The sequence below is a fragment of the Mus caroli genome, chromosome 6 (genome assembly GCF_900094665.2).
Source record: "Mus caroli chromosome 6, CAROLI_EIJ_v1.1, whole genome shotgun sequence".
Lineage (NCBI taxonomy): Eukaryota > Metazoa > Chordata > Mammalia > Rodentia > Muridae > Mus > Mus caroli.
Window position 1 is genome coordinate 51013676 of NC_034575.1, and position 26704 is coordinate 51040379.

The 26704-nt window shown below is 43.8% G+C and overlaps 1 protein-coding gene and 1 non-coding gene across 2 annotated transcripts in view; both read right to left on the minus strand.

Moving 5' to 3' along the window:
• Positions 1–26704, minus strand: part of Pde1c (phosphodiesterase 1C) — a 535503-nt gene that overhangs the window by 477919 nt on the left and 30880 nt on the right. The gene's annotated exons all lie outside the window — the stretch shown is intronic.
• Positions 7475–7606, minus strand: LOC115031404. The gene has a single exon (XR_003837044.1). It is a non-coding gene; the product is annotated as a small nucleolar RNA SNORA17 (small nucleolar RNA).

Consider the following 26704-nt stretch of genomic DNA (forward strand, 5'->3'; position numbering starts at 1 on the left):
AATAAAAAAAAAGAAATAAGCATTATGTGCCCCCCACAAAGATCCAGATGTAAGCATTTTTCTAATTAATGATTAATGTAGGAGGCCCAGGTCACTGTGGGTAGGCAGATGATCCTGGATCCTCTTAGAAACCTAACTGAGTTTCTCTGAGGACTAAACCAGTATGTAGTATTTCTCCATGGCTCTGACTCCAGGTTTCTATCCTGTTTGAGTTCCTGTCCTGACTTGCTTCAGTGATGGAGTGTGATCTGAGAATTCTAAGCTGAAATAAACAAACCCTTTCTTCCCCAAGTTGCTTTTGGTCATGGTGTTTATCACAGCAATGGCAACCCTAAGTAAGGCAGAGTTACTATTAAATAGACTGCTGTAAACAGTTCCTGGCCCATCTATTGGTGAACATGTGCAGGTGTGTGCCTTGGATATATTCTCAGGAGTGCAGCTGTTTCATTGCTGTACATGTCATCTTCAGCAGACACTGTAGAGCTTTCTGCTGTCTTCATAGCTATAGCAGCTACATTACTCACTTGGTGCTGTGCTTTAAGGTCCTTCCCTCTCTTGCTACTCTGGTCGCAAGCCTTGCTGTCTTAGGGAGGTTCTAGTTCAATAGCCTTTTATCTCTTGCTTCCACTTGTGTCTCCCTCTAACCTCCTCTCTAAATAAAGCCAGAAACAGCTCCAAACATAAACCTGAGTAAACTGTTCCCTCTTAAAACATTCCAATGTTTCCCAATGGTTCTCAGAATTAATCCAAGCTAATACTCACAGCCTCCAGGTCTCCACAGGTCCTGCTCTCTAACTCTTGTGTGATTTCTACCTTGTAGGAGTTTGACCCTACTTCTCACACTCCACTTACTATATTATAGCCAGACCAGCTTCCTCCCTCTCCCCCGACAAGCCAAGCTCTCTGCCTCTTTGGGGACTTTATGTGTATTATTCTTTATGAGGAAGCATCCTTTATCTCCCATCTCCATCTCTATGGCCACCTCCTTAATTACTATTAATTCTCCACCTCAAATTGCATGTGAAGACTTTTACTCTCTCACAATTTAATTTCCTTTGCACATACAACACAAAATATGCTCTTTTCTTTATTCATTTCTTCAAGCTCTTGTATTTTCACCTTATGGATTGTAAGATCTATAAGGGTAAGGCTGTGGCTGTCTTGGTCACTATTGTATATTTAATACCTAGCACATAATAGGATCACAATAAATTTGGGGGAAGCCAGGCGTGGTGGCGCACGCCTTTACTCCCAGCACTAAGGAGGCAGAGGCAAGTGGATTTTGAGTTCAAGGCCAGCCTGGTCTACAAAGTGAGTTCCAGGACAGCCAGGACTATACAGAGAAACCCTGTCTCGAATAGATAGATAAATAAATAAATAAATAAATAAATAAATAAATAAATAAATAAATTTGGGGGAATCTAACAAACTGAACATATAGTGTCATAGTCGGGAAGAATCTAAGCTAAGGAAAGAGTTAAACCCTTTCATACTAAGGAAAATTAATGAGGCAAAATATTCTGAGATCCTCTGGGACAATGTTTACATTAGGCATTTTCCACAAAGCACCTGCTATCAGAGGTATACCATGGCTCTACAACAAAAATACCTCGGTGTTTGCTTTCAGTTGTACATGGGCTCGTTATCAAATATGTTCAACCTTGGAAGAACCCTGAGAAGCCCACTTCTTCTTTTACTTCTTTGTATCAATGTACTTGTTCTTCGGAGGTATTGCATCATTTAACTTAATTTTCTGGTTTATTACTTCAGAAAATTTGTCCACTGATAATAATGGTGCCAACACACTAGTGGGGGGAAAAGACACCAGTCTTACCAGATTCAAACCACAGTGAAGGCAGGACTGGCAAGATATGCTCACTAGGGTAATAGTGTCATGAATGTTATGAGAGTAACCAATCGCTTTCTGATTTTATTTAAAGTCAATTCTGTGAGATGGAACCTAGGCCTGGTACCATTAGCTGAACCAAAACCTTATGACCAGCTGGTCATTTTCCTAGGTCATAGGCCCTTAGGAAAAAACTAGAATTATCATTATTCTGCAAAATGGACATAGTAATGAACTGATCCCTAAGTTCTTATATTTTGTGAGACAAGGCTCACTGTGTAGCTCTGGCCTAGAACTCACTATGTAAAACATTCTGGCCTTGAATCATAGAGATCTTCCTGATTCTGTCCCTCACATGCTGGGATTAAAGGTTATGCTACCACACCTGGCGAGTTCTTATCACTATACCCATGGATCAGTGCATTTCTCAGCTTCATCGAGGAAGCTTCTTTTGCTGTAAATGGCAATTAACACAGAGATGTACAATCAGGCAACATTCAAGGATAAGAGACTGTAGAATGCTCAGCAATGAATGGGGCAGCTACATAACACACACACACACACACACACACACACAAGACTCAGACATAATCATGGAAGAAGAGTCAGAAAGATTATAAGCACCATAGAGAATAGATATCTGCAGCAAAGCAGTATTGCACAAGAGAACCCACAAAGATGGGACTGCATTCATGAGACCAACACAAGATCAATCCAGCCGAGATCCCAACAGGGATCTGGGGAGAGGTCCACGAAGTCCCATCTCTATCTGAGAAACTATTGGAAACTTGTGGCTCCTGGGAGAGTCATTACCCTTGGGAATACAGGCCCTAAGAGGCTACCCATACTCCACTCAGTGCTTCTGTGCCTATGCACAAAGAGGCTGTACTAAATCAACTCAATGGAGAGAAAGAATATACATATGAGTAAGGAAAGACACACATGAAGTTCGGAGGGGACAGGTTAGAAATTGCATGGGGCCAAGGTGGATCTGATACCAACACAACAGATACATGTATGAATATTAAGGAACTTTTTAAAATGCAAAATTAATAAGATGAAGAAAATAATTCTTCATATTTCTCTGACTCAGGGAAAATGGGGTTCTCTCCTTCCAGGCTTTTATTCTTTTCTCCTTTGTCATTGAAAGGCTCAGGAGAAGACTTGACTAAACCTACCAGAGAAAATAGGATATTCTGGAGAGTCTAATTATTCAAACTCATCTCATTTGTCAAAAACTGGTAAAGATGTACTGGGAATAAATTAGAAAACGCTTCAGTTTAGCGACTTGCTCCAGCTGATTAGCTCAAATCATCTTCCATAACTGGCCTTTGTCATCCCATCAGGGACATGGAAGAGGCTTGACAGTATTAGAACTTGACAAAATTGCCTCTAAATCAAGAGAGTAATAAGTCACCAGGAACAACCATAGGGATTCAAAAGCCAGCGTTGCCTCCTTTGCCTGAAATGAAAGACATTACACCGGCATCCTTTCCTACTAGGACATGCCAAACACCTTTCATGACTTACTGACTCTTCATAAAATTATCATTCTCTCTCTCTCTCTCTCTCTCTCTCTCTCTCTCTCTCTCTCTCTCTCTCTCTCTCTCTCTCTCTCCCAGGGACCCTAATAAGTTCTGATAACTTATGACTCAAAGAGAGAGTGAACTATTCAAGATTCTACCTAATGATATTCAAGCTTGTCCCCAGATCACTCTGGCTATAAGACTTTGCCCCACTCTAAGTACAGATTTCTGCCTTGGCTGTGAACTACAAGACTCAAAGGATGAAAACCAGAGCCCTTTCCTGTACTACATTTAAAATTGCTCATGGGCTCATGGTGCTTAGCTCAGATTAAAGGGAACTGGGGAAAACATCCAATTAATTGAGATCATCACAGGGTTAGATTACTACTTAATAGATGAGCAAAGCCATGGGGACATGGCCTCAATACAATTGTCTGGTCCCTTTTTCAGATACATTTAGATATCTAACTCCCTGACAGTACTTTTGATAAACTGACTTAAATATACTATACTTGGGTAAGAAGCTGCGCTAGGTCATGAGTCACACCCTACTCTGAACATCAGATATAGAAACCTGGGCTGAAATAGGGCACAGGAACAGGATTGATCTCCAGGCTTGGTTTGTCTCCACAATAGACATGGGGTTCCCTAGAAATGATACAGATGAGAGGGAAATTGAGGCCAGAGAACCAGAACTGGGGTTTGCTAGGGAACCAGCCAACTTAGCCTAATTGGTGAGCTCCAGGCTATCGAGACACCAAGCCAAAGAAAGAAAATAGTGATGTGCCTGAGGAGTAAGTACCCAAGGTGTCCTTCACTGTCCACATGCATGCATATACATAGCACATGCACAGACACATGTGAACACACACACTTGAATTGGAGTTAAGCATCAATTTAAAACAATAAGGATGAAAAATAATAGCAAAATCATTATTTTCCATGGTTAATTTTTGAGTGTTTTCACATGTTTGGCCTCAAGACACTATTATCACAGTTCCAGCTCCAAAGTTTATTTTTGTCTGTACAGCATGACCATATCTCAAGACTGGTAGAGGCTATGGTCTAGCACTTTCAAGAGAGTGTTTTGTATATGTGCACGTTCTGTGTGCCCTGGAGAAATGTGCTATCCACAATTTAAGTATACAACCAAAATAAAGAATGAGGCTGGGCATTCAATCATCACACCTGGTCTACCTGTACACGTTCTTTGCCACTGAATGCCCATTTAAAAAGCCCCAAAACTACTTGAGTAGCAGTCTTGGTCATCAGAAAACAGTGTTGTATAATGGAAAATCCACACACTCTGCAGCTCATGTGCCCTGGAGAGTTGATTCAGCTGCTTCTGCTGATGTGGAATGAAAGAAATTGTACCTCAATTGTGGGACTAGAGTTACAATTAAAACAACTTGATAAAAAGGAGCCTGGTGTGCAGAAAGCACTTAACAAGTACCAGAAAGCTGTGGCAGCATGGGAGCCTCTGGGTCCTGCGATTTTAGCCACTGTGAACGTGTTAACATTCTCTGTTGGCTCCACAGTTAATCAGGAGAAAAGGACAGTTCTTTAGAATTTGTTTCATGGACTGGGATCTTTACAAAATACCAGGGTGGAGGGGAGTCTCAGATCCTGTCATTTCAGAAAGAGAAGTATGGTGTGGGAATCTTACATTTTTGAATCATAGAAAAAGTGTTTCCACGCACACATTACATGTAAAAGTACAAATAGCCTTTAATTAGTGCTTGTATAAAAAGAAAGTTCCCAACAAGGTCCAACAATAGTACATTTTATTTAATTTCATTCTTTGATCAAACCTCTTTCAAGAGGGCTAACCCACTTTCAGTAGCAACCCATAATTACTAAGAAAGAATAGAGTCTGTTGTAATCAACTAAAATAGAGATTGGCAAATTTTTGATAACTGAATATGTCATATTTACCTTAAAAATATTTCAACATTATCTTACTAATAGTTTACAGATGCCTGAAAAAAACATGAAATTATTTTTACCTGAATGTTAAGACATTTATTAAATAAAGTATGCCAGGGTCATGTAAAGGGCATTAAGGTATAAACATAAACCTTGTGTTAGTATTTAATATGCGAGCCTATGAGGGCCATTCTCATTCAAACCACCACGAACCCTCATGAAAGCCACACTGGCATCACATTCACTGTTAGTCAAATTGGCCTCCGATTCCCTAAGTCATCCAAGCCAGCCTTAAGCTCTTGATCCTCCCACTGAAATCCTGAGTCCTGGGATTACAAATGTGAGCAACCACACCTGACTGGATAGGTAGATGATAGATGATAGAGATAGATAGATAGATGAGAAGATAAAATATTAAATCTACATATGAACAAAACACTGGATATTTGACTTCATTGCCACAGTTACCGTCCCTTGTTCTCTCCTTACTTTAGTTCTCTTACTTCTCCTAAATAGTCCTCTTTATCTCTCTCTCTCTCTCTCTCTCTCTCTCTCTCTCTCTCTCTCTCACACACACACACACACACACACACACACACACACACATACACACACACACATTTTTTGAACTTTTTATTGGCTGTTGTGAATTTCACATCATCCACCCCAATCCTGCGTATCTCTCCTCGTACCCACCCTTCACCCTTGCAACCTCCCCCCTCAAACAGAGGAAAAAAAAAAAAACATGGAAGCTGTAGTGTGTTGTAGTGTGTCCCACAGTATACCCTTTTGTCTATCCTTCTTTGCTTGCAAATATTTATTACAATGACTCCTTGGTCTCGTATGAGGCCTCTGGGTTTTGCTGTTCTATCAATATTGTAACTTCATTGGGACTTGAATATCCTGTTATTGCCCTGTCATGAGGATCCTGTAGTTTTTGATATTAGGACTGACTGCTTCATGTACTACAACAGTTCATTGATGGGGTAGATATTGGGCTGGACCAATTCAAAGCCCTGGATCTAGGCCTAAGAGATATCACAGCTGGACAACATCAAGCTCTTCCACTCTTGTGCCCTCAGGGTTGGCTCTAGCAACCCCTGAAACCAGGGGCAGATCTACCCTGCTGCCCAAGTGAGGTGTAGGGACCACTTTCACAAGTGCTGTAGCAGGTGAGGGTTAGGGACAGCTCTCCTGCTCTGATGATCTGGGGGTCAGTTTTTATGCCTGCCATAGTGGCAAGGGATGAGGGGGTTCATCTCTCCCTAACCTATGTCACAAAATGGCAGACAAGTGTCAGGGCCAGCTTTCCCATACTCATACCATAGACTAGCACACACCCACTACCACCCACACCCACACCTGGCACCAGAGTCAGCTCTACTATGCTGCCCAAATGAAGTACAGTATTCTCCCAAGTACTCCAGCTGACTAGGGGCAGGGGCAGCTCTCCTGCTCTCACAACCCCAGGGCTAGCTGTCCCATGATGCCCAGGTGAGGGGTGGGGCCAGTTCTGCACAGCCCTCAGAAATCAACATGTCCCCAGTGGCAACCCAAAACAAGGATGTTTACCTGGCCTTTGGTGGTAACAGACCCCTGCTGCTGCAGAGCCATGGACCCAGACATGGCCCCTAGTGACAGCACAGGCCAGGACTTCTCCAAAGTCTGAGTTGAGATTACCAGCTGTTCACATCAGCTGTTTCTTACTATCCTTAACTCTCCAATTCTGCACCCCCCCACCTCATATTGTCCACATGCTTCTGTTTCTCTTTCTTTCCATTTCCATTTCTCCACCACTTACTTGTTCTTTTTAGTGATGCCCAGGGTCTGAGAGTCTGGGATTGCCTTAAGAGTGGTCTCGGTAGTGCTATGCCCCACTTGTGCATATGTTCACTGGGCAGGGATCATCTAAGGCATGGTTTGCTGTCCTCCTACCCCGGTCTGCATGGTGGTGGACTGGTGGTCATCTCAAACTAGCTTCCTGTCCATGACCTCATGGTACCAGTCTGGTGGCAGTCCTCTCAGGCTCAGTCCTCTTCCAGGCCTACCCAAGTGGCCCCATGTAAGGGTCCTCTGTCTCTGATTCACTTCCTCATAGGGCTGGAGTTCTTCTAGTCTCTAGCTCAATCTCCACCTTGGGAGCCTGACTTGGCATGCATGGCGCTGAACTGGTTGTGATCTTAGGCTACTAATCAATCAGATGTTCACAGGTCAGAATACTAAGCATAAACATATCCTCTCTCCTCTCTGCCACCTACTGATAAACATGTAACACAGTGGCCATACCTGCAATGCTTCTAGGAGAAGCACATATTTATTTTAAACAAACCTCTCAATACTGGTGCATATAGTCAGCTGGAACTCCCAGAAATCCATCCAACAAGGAGTAACACCCACACCCTCCACTATGTTGTGTTTCTAACTCAGGATCAGGGCAGTGGTTTCTCAACATGTAAAGCCTGTACTCAAGGACTGATAGCAGCTATGGTTGCCTCCACATAACCAAGCCTGTCAGCATTCCAGCATGAAGTAGAAAGGGGCTCAACCCCTAGTTGAGGAGTTATGGACAGTAGATGGGTAGATGTCTCTGAGAGAAGGCAAGTTAGAAATTTTTAAGGCTGTGGGCCCTGGTAAGTCAACTATGCTATGGTGGTTGGCCCCATCATCATGCATATATTGGCAGAACACACTGAACTCAGTGAATTATTAGAAGAGTGTGAGGTTAGGGGGTGGATCTAGGAGGACTAGGAAGGAGAGGTTTGTCTGCACTCTATCTCTACCCATGCTGGGCAGATGACAACTGCCTGTAATTCTGTGGACAACTGCATTCATATGGACACCCACACCTAATTTAGAATAAAATCAATCTTAAAACAAACAAATGTGGGGGGGAGGCTGTGGGTGTGTGGGTGTGTGTGGTTGTGTGGGGGTGTCTGTGTGGGGGTGGGTGGGTGTCTCTGTAGGGGTGGGGGTGGGTGGGGATGTGTCTATTTGTGTCTGTGTGTGTGTCTGTGTGTGGAGGTGTCTGTGTGGGGGAGGGGTGCGTGTGTGTTTGTGTCTGGGGGGGCTCTTGAGGGGGGTGTCTGTGTGTGTGTATCTGTGCGTAGGGGGCAGGAGGTTGTATCTGGAAAGGGAAAGAAGCCAGTAACTCAGTGATAAGACAAATAATCCAATTTCAAAGTTATGGGCAAAAGACTTAAATAGACAGTACATGAGGGAAACTCTAGGGAGAGCAAATAAATCCATGAAAAAAAATGCTTAGTGTTATGATCAGTGAGAAAACATAAGTGAATTCCACCATGAGCTACCACTACTAGCAAAATAGCTATAATCAAAATGCAGGAAACAAGCAAGTTCTGGGAGTGCAAAGGGAGACTCCCAGATTGGTAATGGACTTGGAAAAGGACACAGCCACTTCAGCATTTTCTCAACAGCTCCAACACACACTTGCTATGTGAACAGGTACCTCCTAGGTACCCCAAGAAGACTAAAGATGAGTCTCCATGCAAAATCTCTCAAACAATGTGTACAATGGCTCCAAACCAGCACAGCCCACAGGCTCATCATCTGATAGACAACAAAAATGATGGAGTATTCAGAGCTTCATTAGCGGGCAACCAGTGAAGCCACATCCACTCTCATCTCCAGAAAATGCCCACACCTGCAATATCCCGTGATAACCATCTTGGCTTCCCTAATAAATAAACAAGCATTCTTAACACATCCCATCAGAGATGACTTTTTTGGAAGTGTTACCTATTACCCATAATAGTTTTGAGAAAATAGGCATACATAAATTAAAAATGCCTAGTTTGACTGTCTTTGCCCCAGCCAAGCCACAGCATGGTTTTCTAGTGATAGGCCACACCCACTTGGTGAATTCTGGAGCTCCCATGCCTGTGGTGAGTACACCCACCTCACAAGTGTTACCATGCCCTAAATTAAGATGGTATTAAATAGCAGCAAGCATCAGGACAGGCTGAGAAATAGATTACAAAAGATGATGGAGTGGGGTGAAGATTAACCTCAGTTGGGAAATGACTCCATCACACTGGCCTCTCAGCATGTCTGCAGGGTTTGTTTGTTTGTTTTTTTGTTTGTTTGTCTGATGTGAGAGGGTCCACTGATGCGAGTATTCCACCCCTGGCCTGGTAGTTCCGAGTGTTATGGGAAAAGGACGATGAATAAGGCGTGGAGAGCAAGTCAGTAAGCCGTGTTCCTCTACAGCCTCTGCCTCAGTTCCTGGCTCCAGGTTCCTGCCCCGGGTTCACTCAGTAATGGAGAGTGACTTGAGAGTTGCAAACTAAAATAAACCCCCTTTTTTTTACCCCAAGGTGCTTTTAGTCATGGTATTGAGCATGCACAGCACTGGAAATCCTAAGACAGGTTCTCAGCACTTACATCAGGCAGATGACAACTACCTGTGACTCCAATTCCAGAGTATCCAAAGTCTCTGGCCTCTGCGGATGCTTGCACTCATATGCACACAGCCACATACATACATACATACATACATACATACATACACACACACACACACACACACACACACAAAGACTTAGAATAAAATAAATCTTAAAACAAAAGAAAAAGAAAGAAGTCAAAAGTTCTTACTGCTCTTCTCAATACTCCACTCCACTTAGCCTGGTCAGCTCACAGAGGCATAAAAGAAAAGCACAGGGAACTATAGCCAGGGACAGTCAGGCTGAGATGATGGTGCTAACACCAGAGAAGGATGTTAATACTGACTTTCTTGAGAAATTATGAAAAGGTAGAAGTCTAGTGGCCAGTCTCTAGTATGGACCCTGCTGTTTCTGTATTACTAGAATAAGAAATCTTGTACTTTTGTCTTGGTTGAGTTTCTGTTGCAACGAAGAAATACTATGGACACACCAACTCTTATTAAAATAAAAATAGACATTTCACTGGGGCTGGCTTAGTGTTCAGAAGTTTAGTTCATCATCATCATTGCTGGCATGATGGTGTTGGAGAGCGGCCGATAGTTCTACATCTGGATTCTCAGGCAGCAGGAAGGAAGAATGAGCCACTGAAGCCTCAAAGCCCACCCCTAGTGACACGGTTCTTCCAACAAGGCCACACCTACTCCAACAAGGCCACACTTCCTAATAGCACTACTTCCTCTGAGCCTATGTGGGCCATTTCCTTTCAAACCAACATAACCTCATATGGTGGCACCTTACACCTTCCATCCCACATCTCACAAACCTGAAACAGAAGCCCTTGAACTCCAGACCAGCCTGTGCTACACAGCAAAGCCACTCAGGAACAGAACAATCCTGGAATAGGTATATTTCTAAGATGAACCCATGCCCCTGATGGACACACCCTGCATAATCTCATCCCATTTCATCATAGCCATCCTGTGACTTGCTTAATAGTGAGCTTAAGATTAAGGAAGGTAAAGGTGATTTCCATGTATGACTGAGGCTCTACATCTTTGGTTTAGAGTCCATTGAGAGGGAAGTTATCAGGAATGTACTTTACTTAAGTAGGTGAGAGCCCCAGCACCCCCTCCCCAAAGTTGGGGGTTTTCCTTGCAGCCTTGATGAAGTAAGTCAGCATGATGAGGAAGCTCATGATGCAAAGAGCTAGGAACTGTTGCAGAACATGATGGCAGGCTTGCCCATTCTAGGTCAGATCATTACAGCCAATAAAGTTGGGTGAACTTGTGTGAGAAGAGTTCAAGCTTGGAGTTTATAAAATGATACCATAGATTTTTTACATTCATCTAACTTTAGCAATGTGCATTTTAGAGTTGAGTTAGGGACATCCATATCTCTGTTTCCTAGATGCTTGACTTCAGCACAACCTCCTCAGACCCTCGAAGTTGGACCCCAGAGGAAGGAAACCAAAGAAACAATGTTCAGGACAGGCATCAGCAGGTACATACTATTCACATCTTCCTGTCTTCTTCTCTTTGGCTTCCTTGGTCCTCATCATAGCTTGATTCAGAATCCTGATGCATCATTATGCATCCAAACTTATCCAAAAAAAACAAAACAAAACAAAACAAAACAAAAAAAAAACCATAATGCACTGGATTCCAGGTCATGTCCTTAGAGCTTTGATTTTTCAGGTACCTAACTAGGTACAACTTGGGAAATCTTTCCTTCCTTCTCCAATTACAGTTGTTCAGATGCTGTTGCCCAAGTACCATAGGCACCTCTGTATTCTCCAACACTCTGACGTTGAATCTTCTCAGGGAAGAAGCTCATACCCACAGGGTCAGGGTAGGCACATAACCTGTCCTAAAGTTCTGCCAGGGAATTGGAAGATGCAGATCCTTACTCCATCATCGTCTCTCATTTGTCACAAGATTTCACACAGGACTGTTCCATTAATGCAGAGGCATCCTTAATGCAGACTTTCAGGCCACTACCAGTAGTCCACTCACAAGCATGCAAGATGGAAAGCTACTCTCTCTGGTTAAAGACCCCCCACCAGTACTCAAGGGCCCCACATCTCTTTAAGGTGCTTTTAAATGACAAACTTTCTTGGCAAACTAAAGTCTGGTTTCAGAGAGCATTTCCACACGCAGGGCCTCCCTCTTGTTGCAGAACGTCAGTACTTGCTCACTAACAGGAACGAGCCCAGACTTTCTCTGACTTCCCATTCCAGAAGCTGGATGCCAAATGCCTTGCCTCAGCACCACCAAGTATAAAAGTTGAGTCCACACACATGAGCAATGTACCTGCCATTAGTGGAAAACTTTCCAGAACCTACCTCAGTACTGAGGCAGCTAGGCCTCCCTCAACCTCACCATAGACTGGAAGTGAACAGGAAGCACATGCCAGTAAGGCACATGTAAGGCCTTAGCTCCTCCCTTGGTAGCTGAGAGGACATTGACTGGGACCAAATGATCTGGATCTTGGTACTCACTCCTTAAAGCATCATAGCTTTCCAAAACCTCTTCGCTCCCTCTTCACCATTTCAATCAACTTCTCCCTGTGTTTCATAATCTAGGTGGTTACTACCCACCAGCTTCCCTCATCTGCACTCCCTTGGGTTTGTGTTCATAATCAGACGGACAGCAAATTCTTAAACTGTGATCCATGGCCTCATATGGGTTGCATAACTGAATGTAGGATCAAAAATACTTTTGTCTGTTGCACATCAACCAAATACTAATTCAAAATCAAAACCATAATGAATCCTGGATATTTCTAGTAGTGTTTTCCCATGTTGCATCATGGTGTATCCTTCACTTTGAACTGCACACACCATGTGCGATACAGCACCAACAATACTATCTTAAACACCTCAGCTCAGAGTTGAGACTTACTATAAGTTATAAGCTACAGAGTTATCACTGTACATACAAACCTTTCTGCTCTTACAGAGACATAATATTTTAATTGCAGAAAACAAAGACTTTGATTATTTTTTTCTTTCTGTCATTCCTTGGTGTATATCTAATAAGTATACTTTGGATTATAACATTAGAAAATGTGGGCTTCATTGGACTTGCAAACTTTGTATGCCCCAGTATAGGGGAATGCCAGAGCCAAAAGAATGGGAGTGGGTGGGTAGGGAAGTGGGGGGCGCTATGGGGGACTTTTAGGATAGCATTGGAAATGTAATTGAGGAAAATATGTAATAAAAATATTAAAAATCAAAAAAAAAAAAAAAGAAAATGTGGGCTTGCTTCCAGAATTCTATTTGAGTTGCTGGCTTAAGTTTCATCTAAAACAATTAATAAATGAATTTTGACTTGGGATTAGGACAGAGTTTCAAGCAATTTCTAAACTGATCCTAACCAGACTTTTGATTTTATACAATATATTATGACAATTGGTCTGCTTCGTGTGAAGGAGAATTCCTAAAAAGAAGCAGTGTTGAAGAAGGCTAATTAAAACTTCACTGGCTGCGGAGAGTTTAGAATGTAGCAGGCCTAGAGTCTGATGGCAATTTCTCTTGTGCTATCTTTAGCTCCCTAAAAAGTAATTGCTTGCCTACTTCTTTGACTGACCTAACTTCTGATAGATTAAAACCTTTGGAATGTATTGACTTAATAAAAATCCTGTTAGCAACAATAGGAACTAACCAGTACCCCCCAAGCTCCTGTCTCTAGCTGCAAATGTAGCAGAAGATGACCTAGTTGGCCATCATTGGGAGGAGAGGCCCTTGGTCTTGCAAAGATTATATGCCATTCAGGGGAATGCCAGGGCCAGGAAGCGGGAGTTGGTGGGTTGGGGAGCAGTGCTGGGGGAGGGTATATGGGACTTTCGGGATAGCATTTGAAATGCAAATGAAGAAAACATCTAATAAAAATTGTTTAAAAATTTAAAAATAAATAAAATAAAAATCCTGTTATCTGCTCATCAAAGGACTAAGAATCCCATCAGATAGCATCTGAGGCCAATCTGCCTAGCTGTAACCCACTTCCCTGATGTTCCTTTTCATCAATGTAACTTGTAAATGCTTGATTTAGGACTTTCTTCATCCTGCTACTATACAACTTCAGAAAACTGCTTCTATGGGGGAACATAGAACGCGGAATAATCCGGCTTCACATTTTCAAGCCGTGGTCATTCGTTTGGCTCCAGAAATAAACTCCCTCTTATTGCCTTTGAAGTGAGAGCTGTGTTTTTGCACTAACAACAGCATCAAAAATGTCTGTCAGTTCTGACAAAAGTTAAAGAGGCTCCCTGTCCTCCAGAGCCATAGCCTACATCCAGGAGCTAATTCTTTACATGAAGATTAATAAACATGTCCATCTCAGTCTGCAATTTTGATTCTATCTTGAAGAAATGGCAACATCATATTATACAAAAGAATTGCTTTAAAATGAATTTTACTATGGTTTATTTGGCAGACACTCACAGAATCTAGAGTTCTGCCCAGGAAGGCCTGTGCTGAAGGGATGACACTTCCCTTTGTCAAGATCTGCACTCGGAACATCTGTCACCATCTGGCAAGTCAGTATTCACGGTGACCATATAATTTGTGTATAAGAAACTTAGGGACCTACTGCTGCTCAACAGTGAACAATTCCGAGAAAATGCCAAATGAAACGTGTTGGAACTTAATCTTAATCCACCTTCTTAAATTATGTTTTGTGGTGTTCTGGACTCTGACTTCAGAATGGAAATATTGTCAGAGAAAAGTCCATCTCCTAGATCTGAGGCAAGGTTATAATGACAATTTTGGAATTTTGGTAGATTTTTTTAAACACAGAAATATTATAAGAATGTGTTTTCATTTTAATCCCAGGTGTGGGGATGTAGGGTTGCTTCAGACTGTTCGCAGCAGCTGACATGGTTTTGCCAGCTGCGAACAGTTTCTGCAATTGTGTGACATTTGCAATTCTGGAAACTTTGCAGAGGGTTCATAAATGGCAGGGCCCCAAGAGGTGAAGGGTGGCTGTTTGATGTTTAGGGAGGCTGGTTGCGGTTTGTTAGTAGCTGTGATCAAAGAAGAAACAAAAGGAAAGAAATTAGATTCAGGGATTTTTTTTTTCCCTAATTCCTCTCCTCTTCTTTCTATCCTTGTTTCTCTCCTAATTAGTATTAGGGGGCAAAACCAGGGACACAAAGGGTAGGAAAAAGAAGAACCCAAAAAACAACAAAGAGAAGCTACATGGGGTTAAATTGTCAGGGGAGATTTAGAAAGGAGATATTCACCTAGAATTGGAGGACTAGCTTGGGTGCCCAGTTTTCTGCCCTTCAAACTCCTAAGTGCCTAGTTCTTTTGAGATCTGATGCAGGTTTTTCTGTATCAACACCGCCATCTGGTGGTCATATGCTCTCTCTGCCACAATGTGTAGCTCACAGGAGCCAGCAGTGGTGCTGTAAAGGATTGACACAGGTAGGCAGAGGTCTAGATTTTGTATCCTATCTGGCTGGAGAGGCGTGCATTGTTGTAGTGCAAATGCTGGAAAATGTATCTCCAACATTTCCAGCATTAAAATTTAATGTCCCTTCGAAGGGTTAAAAGAAAGGAAATGTGATTGGATGACAGTATTTAGAGTTGGAACCTGTGGGGAAAGGTCAGGATTAAATAAAGTCACCAGGGTGGTGTCCTTGTGATTAAATTCTAGTGGCTTTGGAAAAGAAAGGGGAATAGAATATTCACACACTCCCTGCAGTTTGCTTTGTAAGAGCCTATAACACTCTCTGTTACCTGGGAGGTCTGCCAGCAAGAAGAGCATCACAGATTTAACCCCTCAACCTTGCATCTCCAGAACAATAAGCAAAAACAACCCTTTTTCTTTATAAAGTAACTCTGCCTCAAATACTTGGTCCTAGTAATTAAATGGATGGTAAAAATATCCCTAAGTACATGATGTTGAAAGCACCTAGTTCTATACATGTTTTAATGCTCTCAGAAATTTGTGCTTTATGTTTAAAGTTTACAATTTTAAGGCTTTCTGACCTGCACCGAAGTACCCATATGAGGAGGACAGTAACGTCATTAGCAGTCCTCTGACTGTGCTCCTCAAAGCTTGTGGGAAGCCACATGTGCCATTGCAGGGTGGTGCTGGCTTCTGCTGGCCACCACGCATACATAGGCAGTAAAGTTTTTTGCCAAGATGAGGTTTTGAGAATTAACCAAAATTAACCAATCAGATGAAAGAGAAGTTAACCAATCAGATGAGAGAGAAGTTAACCAATCAGATGAGAGAGAAGTTAACCAATCAGATGAGAGAGAAGTTAACCAATCAGATGAGAGAGAAGTTAACCAATCAGATGTAGGCATGCAAATGAGGTGGTAAGCATAACCCAAGCACAACCAGTTCGGGTGTGAGACACGCCTCTCCTAGGCCTATATAAGCAGCACCAGTTCTGGGATTGGGGTCACTTTGCCTCTGCAATCAAGCTCTCCCAATAAACGTGTGCGGAAGGATCCTGTTGCAGCGTCATTCTTGCTGGCCAGTCGGGTGCGCGCAAGAAAAGCTGAATGCTATTACCTCACCAAAAGAAAATGCACAGAGGACTTTTAATTTTAACTTTCATTTTGTTTTATTTCAGTTGCTTTATTCCTCCTACCCTTCTTGGACTGTGTCTGTCCACTTCCAATGTCAGTCTAACACAAGTCCACACCCTAAGACACATCCCCAAAATGAATTAACAGGCTTATCCTGCTCTCACCAGAGTGGTTTTAGCCAAATATATCAGCATGTATCCTGAAATGTCTCAGCGGGTCTGAAACTTAATGTTGCCTTCAAATGCTGGGGAGAATGGAAAGTAGCTGCTCCTGGGTGAACTTAAGTGATAGCCCATCAAGAGGCAGGGTCTTCATTAACCAGAGGAGCCAAAACTGGATGGCATTGATTATCAAGTTGGGAAACGCTGAGGTCAGTAAGGAGCACAGACGACAGAGGATGATGATTCTGCATCTGCCCTGTTAGAAATGTCCATTGGGATCAATGGTCCCAATGGAGGAGCTAGAGAAAGTACCCAAGGAGCTGAAGGGATNTTGGTCCTGCAAACTTTATATGCCCCAGGACAGGGGAACGCCAGGGCCAAAAAGTGGGAGTGGGTGGGTAGGGGAGTGGGGGGGAGGGTATGGGGGACTTTTGGGATAGCATTGGAAATGTAAATGAGGAAAATACCTAATAATAAAATAAAATAAAATAAAAAAGAAATGTCCATTGGCATTGGACTCTGTACCCTCCTTTGTAGGTTAGCCCTGAATTTCTCAATGGCTCTGGTCACATACTTGACAATTTCAGTCAACATAAAAGAAGCCATAACTATTTTCTCCCAAACCTTTTCTTACTTTTACATCCAGTTTCATCTGGTATTCTAGGCCACACAGTTAACATGTTTTGTTTAGCCTGGAAATGGGATACACACTTACAGATTCCACCACAGGTAATTGCATGAGAAAAAAATCCCCAATCTAAGCCCCAGCCTGTAACCTCTTTGGCCCTTTCCCAAATCTGACAAGGATTAGATGTTTAGGGGCATAACATTCATCTCCACACAGCCCACAGGGCCTTTGAACAAGCACGCTAACTGTCAGAGGCCAGAGGTGTCTGAATGCAACTGCAGCTGAGAAGTGGCTGCACGTTTCCTTCAGGAAAGGAGCTGCCCCAGGCATTGTGTCCCTTGAGTTGGACCCTTCTTTCTGTTCAGAAACTGAACCGCACCTGGGACTATGGTCTCAGGTGAGAGTGAGTCTGATCCTCGCAAGGGGCCATTCCAGCAAGCCAAATGAGGAGCAAGCCTGAGACAACCACCAGACTGGTGACATGAGGCCCAGACAGGGAACTAGCCTGAGATGGCCACTAGCCAAGCACTATTCAGGCTTTGGGATGCAGACCCTGCCTAAGATGACCACTTCCCAGTTCTGTAATGCATGGGTGAGGCATAGCACTCCTGAGACCACTCCTGAGATGATGCTAGATACTTAGAGACCCTGATCACCTCTAAGAGGAGCAAGTAAATGGTGGAGAAATGGAAGAGAAAGAGAAGCAGAAGGATGTGGGCACAGTAAAGAGGGGCAGAACTGGAGACTCAAACATAGTGAGGAATGGCCTGATATGAGTAGTCATGACTACAGCAGCAGGGGTTTGTTACCACCAAAGGCCAGATGGCATCCCTGGTCTGGGCTGCCACCTAGGGCGTGTTGGTGCCTGAAGACTGTGCAGAACTGTCCTCACCCCTTACCTGGGCATCATGGGAGGGCCGGCCCTGGAGGCATGAGAGCAAGTGAACTCTGACCCCACCCCTAGCCAGCTTCAGTACTTGGGTGAGCAGCTATTGCCAGAGTTGTGGATGACCCTGCCCTGAGGATATGGTTGTGGAAGAGCCAGCCCTACCACTTATCCTCCCATGTGATGGTGTGGATGAGAAAGAGATATCCTCCTTACCCATCATCACCTGCAGCAGGTGGGAGCCCTGGCCCTGGGGTCAAGAAAACAGAAGAACTAGTCCTGCACCTCACCAGCTGCAGCACTTGGGAGAGCAGGCACCTCACCTAGGCAGCACAGTAGAACTGACCCCAGTAAAAGAGGAGTAGGGGAGATAGCCCCAAGTGCATGAGCATGGTAGAGCCACACACATACACACACACACACACACACACAATTGTCTTCTGATAACATGGGCAAGAAAGAGATACTCTTCCACACCACCCCTTGCCACCTACAAAGCAGACAGGAGAGCTGTCCTCAAGGTCATCAGAGCAGGAGAGCTATCCCTGCCCCTCACCTGTTACATCACTCAAGCGTGCAGGCGCTGTACCTCACCTGGACAGCAGGGTAGAGCTTATGCTGGTTATGGTGGTTGTGGGTGAGCCAGCCCCAAAAGGATAAGTGCAGAAGAGCTGTCTCTGCCTCTTGTCTTCTGGACAGTGGTCTGGATGAGGAAAATATGTCATCCTCCTCTCCCTTGTCCCTTGTCATTTAGGGCAGGTAGGTGAGCTGCCCATGAAGTCATGAAAGTGGAAGAACTGGCCATGTCCCTTAGCAACTGCAATACTCTTGGTACTGGGCCTGCACCTCTCCTGGGCAGTAGGGTAGAGCTGGCCTTGGCTTCGGGGGTTCCTGGTAACCCAACCCCAAAGGCATGAGAGTGGAAGAGCTAGGTGCTGACCAACTCTGATACATTTTAGGCCTAGGGCTTTGAAGTGGCCCACTCCAACATCAGTTTCATCGGCAAACTGCTGTAGTACATGAAGTGGCCTGTCCTACATTTCCAAAACAGGATCTCCATGACACAGGGCAACAACAGCATATCTGAGAGGAGTCCCAGTGAAGTTCCAGTATAGATAGAGTAACAAAAGGCAAAATCCTCGAACCTGACCAAGAAGTCATTGGAATGAACATTTGCGAGCAAAGAAACGTGGACAAAGGGTATACTGTGGGATACAGTAGGATACACAACAGATTCCACTTTTTCTCTGTTGTGGGGGGGGACAGAGTTGCAAGGCTAGAAGGTGGGTGTGAAGGAAGAGGGGGATAAGTGAAGTTGGGATCTATGATGTGAAGTTCACAAAGAACAATGAAAAGTTAAACACACACACACAATTAATGAGGAGCTAGAAGGGTTGCTCAGTGGTAAAAATCACTAGCTACTCTTCCAGAAAACCCAAGTTTGACTACCACCATCTTCAGGGTAGCTCACAGCCATCTGTAACTTCATTTGAGGGATCCGATGCACTCTTCTGATCTCCTTTGGCACTGTGTGGATGTAGTGCAGACATCCATGCAGTCAAAACACGCACACAATACCCAAATAATACATTTTTTAAAGAAAGTATTTACAAATCAAATATTAATAATAGACTACTAGAATATTAGAACCTTTAAAATCATTGGCAAAAAGACAGTGGAATTAAATATGGATAAGGATTTCAATCTCCATGCCACCAAAGAATATGCAGGAGTGGGGCTGCTGAGTCTCTGGTAACTCTATTTAAGACTTAAGGCACTTCAGAATAATTTGTAAAGTGGCTGTGCCTGTTTATAGTTCCATTAGCAATTGCCAATCTTTTTAAAACTCTTCACTGTACTTGGAAGGGTAAATACTACTTTTCTATTCTATATCCTGGTTGGTATGAGAACATTAAATGCTGCACTGTTATGAAACAATCCTGGGCATCTATCAGAAGATGCAGAATAAAAGAAGCTCGGTACAAACACACTGTAAAGTCTTACTCAGTGTGGTGGGCTGCCTGAAAACAGCTTGCATAGACTCAGATGCTTGAATAATACAGCCATAGTTGATGGAACTATTTGTGGAGGATGAGAAGGTGTGGCCTTATTGGAGGAGCTGTGTCATTGTGGGTGGATTCTGAGGCTTCAAATGACTTCCACTATTCCCAGTGTTCTCTCTCTGCCTCTTGCTCTTAGATCAAAATGTGATCTCTCATCTGTTCCTGCTGCCATGCCTTTATACCGCCATCATGGACTAACTATCTGAAACCTTAATTTCAAAGAAACACTTTCTTTTATAAGTGGCTTGGGTATGTGTTTTATTACATCAATAGAAAAATAATTAATGCAGAAGTTGACATTAATTATAAAGTAAGTTTTTGCTATGACAGACCTGACCTTACTGATTTTTTTTTTTTGGAGGAATGTGAAAAACTTTAGTACTTTGCATCAGAAAAGAAGTTGAATGATGTAAGTGGGGCTTACTGAGCCACCCTAGCACAATATGTTCAACACTGTTAGTCATTAGGGAAATACAAATCAAAACAATAATATGAGACAATGCCACATCAGTTAGAATATATAAAGTTAACAAGAATAACCATTCCAAGTGCAGGAGAGGGTGTGGAATACCAAAGTGTTAAAACCCTACTAAGAAGAATATAAACTGCCACAGCTACCTTAGAATTCAGTCTTGTAGCTTTTCAAACTTTAAACACAGTTACCATGTGACTCATCAATCCCATTTCTTGATACATTCAAGACAAATTCAAACATTCTCTCTCTTGTGCTCTCTCTCTCTCTCTCTCTCTCTCACACACACACACACACACACATTATTAAAAATGATAACAACAGCTTAATTCAAAAGAATCTAAAGCAAAAAGTGTGGGTGAACTGTTGACTAGATAATGTAATAATGATACAGCCATTCAAAGGGGTCGTAATTAGCCAAGCAAAAGAACGAAATACTGATATAAAATGAAGACTTGAAAACATTACACAAAGGATGGGTGAAAGGTCACTTCATTAATGATAAAATAAATTCCACAACAAAGAAATCTAAACGGATAGAAAGTCAATCATTGTTTGACTAGAACGGGGGCAAGAAAAATGTTGAAAGGAAATGGTGAAAGCAGGCTTGAGGAATTTCCTTTTGAGGTGCTAAAAATGTCTTGATCCTGAGTGTGATGCTAGAAATGTCCTGATCCTGATTGTGGTGATGGCTGAGACCATCTTCAATGTACAGAAACACTAACTTCTAGGCAAAATTCCTTGGCATTCTTTGCCTCAAAAATTGAAACCTGTGTTCTTTCTGCTTGAATCTGGGTGGATCTGTGATGCATTCAAGCAAGAGAGTGTCAGAATGTGGCTTCCAAGGCTACATAAAAGGCTGCCTGTTGGAACACTTTCATGTGCTATCCTGTGTTTGTCTAGATGAGGGCTATGTACCCAGAAGGAACTCAACCCACAGGAAAAGGGGGCATAACTCCTAGTCTTCACAGTCAGGCAGCAGGTGTAGAAGTGTGGGTGCAGTAGAGGGTTCCAGTCCCAAAACAGAAGTCACCCAAATCTCATACCACAGAAGATGCCCTGAACATCACAGAAAAAAATAAATTATCCCTGCACTGCCTGCCCAATTTCACATCCACTGAATCACAGAGTGGTAGCTGCTTTGAGCTATTAAGTTTTGGGGTACTTTCTTATCTAACTAAACAGTGATAAAGGGAAGCTTAAAAATCTTGCTCAAAATTAAAATTGTTCTGAATCCCTGACATCACAGAAACTCAAGTTCCCTACAGGTCATCAGCTTATCTCATGCCCCTCACTCACAAAGCAGGCAAAATGGTGAGTACCCTTGACACTAAACAAGAGGCACTGAGTTCTCAGGAGACAAGTTTCCCAGATGTTTGCATCTCTTAGTCCTATCAGGAAGCAGGGAGGGTTGCTCCAGAATCTAATGGGCAGAGAAAAAGACATGTTTCTATCTATTCACCAGTGCTCACAGTAGCTGCAACAGCCAAGACTCTATCTCAAATGTCCATATCCCCAGGTTGGAAAATCCTACTATAGGATGCTCTTAGAAAGCCCTGGTACTACAATTTGGCTTTGGCTTTTGCTCACATGCTAAAAGCTTGTACCTGGGCCAGTGATATTACCTTCCCTGAGCCTCTCACCTATCCATTATTTTAGGACTGAAATGACACAAAACCATTATTCTATGTGCAAAAAATGTATTCTTGAAAATCTGGCCATTTAAACCTTGAACAATTCAAAGTCAATCTCGACAAACAATAGCAAGAAGTTCTGCCTAGAGCTGACCCCATGCTGCCTTACGGCATAGACATAAATACCATTTGTAGCTCCGTCTGTGTGACAGCTTTGAAATTATATGATTCCTGCTGGATTTATATACTTGGGAGAATCACATTAATTTCATGTATAAAGCAAGATTTTGTTAATATTTCATATCATTCTTTTTCAAATTCTCTGGCTTGCTCCATTGGGTAATTGAGTGGGTTAGTTTGTAGTCTTCAGTCACAGAGCCTCCTAACCCCAGAAAGGACAGTTGCTGCCCTTGGGTTGATCTACAGAGAATAAAATGCAAAAGATTGGGCTGTGACCCTAATAGCCGAGTAACAGGTGCCTAAAGGGAACCCAACAGTTATCATCCTTCCTCCCCTTCCCCCCCCCTCCAAAAAGCAAAGGGGGAGCTCTGTCTGTTCCTCACAACACTTTGTTCATGTCACAACATGAGCTACAATGCATTGTATGCGCTGACCTACAGCTCTGGTCTTAGATCACTGTTCACAGTCGCTATATTAAAGCAGCACATGGCCCCATCGCTGCCTATTTTGCATCCCAGTTGGGAAAGAACTCTTAGTAAATTTATAGCGACTTCATCTTGTCAATTAAAAAAAAAAAAAGCATTGTTTTTCTGCCTTGCCATGCCCACATTTTTAGTCACCAATCTCCAATAGCTGTGACATCATATGTCTTAATATGGCCAAACCCTATTCGAAGTAGTTGGCAACCATGACAGGTTGCTGCTATAATAGCCCCATTTTAGGAATTGGGAAATTGAGGAAGGAGAAGGAAATACTTGATAAATGTTAAAGTCGGAATTCAAGTCAAGGCAAATGTAGTTGCATAATTCACACTCGCCACCATTGAATTGTACAACCTGTCACCAACCGAAGCATCAGAAGAAGAAAAATCAGAAACAGCATGCTCCATACCAGTTTCTGCTTCTTCTCAGTAGCCGGTAGACTAGAACTGTGATTTCTGGCTCAGAACACAGAAAGAAAAGCCCATTGCCCTGTCTGGAGGAGGGGAGAGATGGAGCAGAGCACTGGAAGTTGCACTGTGCTGGCCCACACACTTGAGGGAGTAAGGGGTCTGCATGAGAACAGAGAGAATGTGGGTTTATGGGACTGTTGTGTTCAACTGCAGAGCTGGGAGTGCTTCCTGCTTAGAGTGTTTACTCTGATGTCTGTCCCACTCCATGACGCTCTGCCTGTCTCTGGCTCAGGCAGAGGCAGAGATCACTTGAGACATTTCTGTTTGTTAGGCCTGTAACTAACATCTTAAACTCTCCGTGGTTCCCTGCAGTCCTATAAAGCCTAAACTACTTAAAGTGTCTTAGCAACGCCTCCTGTGATCTTCTACTTCCCGGACCAACTCAAGTGAAGTTCATGAAGTTCCATAAGTAAAGAATGTGGCTAGCACCCCTTCACGTCTCTGCTGTGACTGATCTCCCTTTGATGCCCCAAAGGATGCCCACGCTGCCCGCAAATATGCCCAGAAGTTCATCTGAGTCCCGCTGCCTAGCAAAGGCTTGGCCAAGAGTACAAGTCTCTGGACCAATTGGAGGCTGATCCAGAAAACCAGGGAAAGTTCCTTAGGGGTCAAATATAGTCTCAGCTACCACCCTGTTAGCCTGCAAATCAGACCGAGAGTTGGCAGCCAGAAGACTGCCAAAAAATTAAAAACAGAAGAAAAAAGAAAATTAGAAGAGAAAAAAAAACCAAACCAAACAAAAAAAAACCCTTATACCCTGGGCTTAAAAGTAGGCCAGCAGCCTAAGAATAGTGGGAGAGTGTGATTAGTGGAGAGGCCATCCTGAGCCCCTCCCTCACTTCCGGCTCCTAGCAGCTGGGAATCTCCTCTCATTCATTTTCCTGTGGTTTCTCTCTGAGCCGCTGAAATAACAAACACAGCTGAGGCCCTGCTGCTGCCTGAATTGAGCCCTTGATGGACAGCTGCATAATTTGGAGGCCAAGAATTTCCTCCAGCTGCTCTTAGTGACGACCCTGTCTGGCTTCTGTGTTTAAGTTCATCAAACTCACTTTAATTCCAAGTCCAGAAATCTAAAGCCGGAAGGTCTCAGCTTTCCTTCCTGGAGTGAGCCTTCCAACAAACCCTGCAGAAGGCTCTGTGCCACCTCTGTCCTTTTCCCAAGGAAGACATAGGAGTGCCAAGGACCCCTGTGCCGAGCCTGCCCTCTCTGGGTCCTGTCGAACCATCTCTGCTGTGTTTTCCAACGGTTTCCTGTTGCCTCTCACCTCATACATATGAGTGTTGCCTCTCTAGTGGATTATTCCCATTAGCACACAACATTTTTATTTCTTTCTTAAAAAAAAAGTTATTCTCATTTGTCTGCATGTCCTTTTACAAAAGTGGCTTCTGCCTTTCCTCCTCTTTCCATACTTCCTCATCTGACCTGTTCTGCTTTTCATCCCAGGTCCGAGGGTGCTTGCTGCCTTTCTCCAGGTCAGTGGCGCCATCTGCAGCCACGAGATCGCTGTCTTCTTGGGAAGTACATATTCCAGCTCCTGGACTCCGCCCCTCCCCCAGTTTCCTGGTCACCTCTTCCCAACCTCCTGTAAGGATCACAACATTTCTCATATCTCTGTGACTTCTGACCCAGGTGAGTCTTCCCAGGTGACCTTGCCCCGGTACAAGAGCACCACATCACAGCATCCTCGCTCTGATAGCGCTATGTTACACTGAGTCTCTGATGGATGGCTTCCTGGCAAATGCAATTAGAAATCCCTTAGGTATCTCAAGTGTGACACATCCACAGCAGAGGCTTAAACAAGCCCACATCACCCTCTACTCCAATCTCCTTCATATCAAAATGACAACCCCACATTTCAAGTTGCTTACACCAAATGTGCTAGAATCAGTTTTGGCTCCCGTTTCATTCTTTTTTTTTTTTTTTTAATTCTGTGAGTTTCACATCATATACCCCAGTCCTGCTCATCTCCCCATCAATTCATTTCTGCCTTTTGCTATCTGCCCCCCAAAATAAAAATAACACACACATACAAACAAGAAACCCAAAACAAAACAAAACAAAATACAAGAGACCCCAAAGCATAGAAAAACATCTCAATGTAGAAGCTGTAGTATGTCCTAATGAGTCCTGCAGTATACCTCTCTGTCCTCACATCTTCACTTGCAAATGTCCATTGCAATGAGTCTGTTTCAAGGTCTCTCTGGCTTCTGTGATACCATCAATATTGAATCTTCACCAGGACTCCCCCACTCCCACCCTTGTTTTTGCCCTGTGTCATGGAGATCCTGCAGCTTTTGATCAGCAGGTCTGATCCTTTCATGTGTCCCAACCATTTGCAGATAATATAGATTTTTGGGCCTGAGCCCAAAGAGCCCCAGATCTGGGCCTGGGTGGTAGCTGAGCTGGTCAGCACACCAGGTCTCCCTTATCTGCACTACCTGGGCAAGCTTTCCAGCACTGCTCTGGCAAGGCTACCCAATGCTGCCATCTGCAGGAAGCAGAGTCAGCTTTCCTGCTTTCAGACCCTTGAGGCCAGTTCACTGCATTCATGCCTCCAGAGCCAGCTCACCTGTACTGCCCAGTCAATGTGCAGGGCCCATACTGCCAAGTGCTATAACTTGTGAGTGGTTGGGACAGCTCTCCTGCTCTTGAATCCTTGGGGCTCGTTCATCCATTCCTTCATCATCTGGGCCAGCCCCACTGTGCTGCTCAAATGCTCTCCCAAGTGCTTTAGGGAGTGAGGGAGCAGGGCTATCTCCCACTCTTGTCTCCTTGGGGCCAGCACTTCTTACTACCATAGGTATCCAGGGGGAAGGGCATAGCTCTCATACTCACACCACCTCATGGCAGATAAATGGCAGGACCAGCTCACCTTCCATCTTCCAACTGGGGCTGGCTCACCTATGCCCCCTCCACAAGGACCAGCCCTACTCTAGGGCCCAGGTGAGGTATAGAGCCTGTTCTCCAGAGTGCAGCAGTGGGGGAGGGGCAGCACCAGTTCACCTGCTCTCAGGATTTCCCCTTTCATTCTTACTTTCTGTCTATTCCACCATCAAAACACAGGTAGATGAAGACTTCTTATCCCACCAACTCTTCTCAACTCTAAGCCACTCCTTTCTCTGGCCTGTTTGACTGCAGTAACAGGGAAGGTTTCCCCTTGCTCTCCTTGTCCCACCTCATCGGTCTATTCCCTCAGTGGCCAGGCTGTGACATCTCACAGCTCTGTTAGGAAATCTCTCCAACAACATGTCATTTCGGGATCAGCGCTGGGGTAGCGGGAGCGCAGGGTTGCCTGACACCCGCCAGCTACCCACGACCTCCGACGCAGGATTTTGGGACTGCTGGTGAGTGGAACACAGCTTCTGCTCCAATCCAATTGCGCGAGACCTGAGACTGCATTAGTTAGGGAAGCAGAAACCGGCCTGAGTAGGACCACAGGCCTCATCCGGCTGGATCAGCGCCGGGGTAGCGGGAGCGCAGGG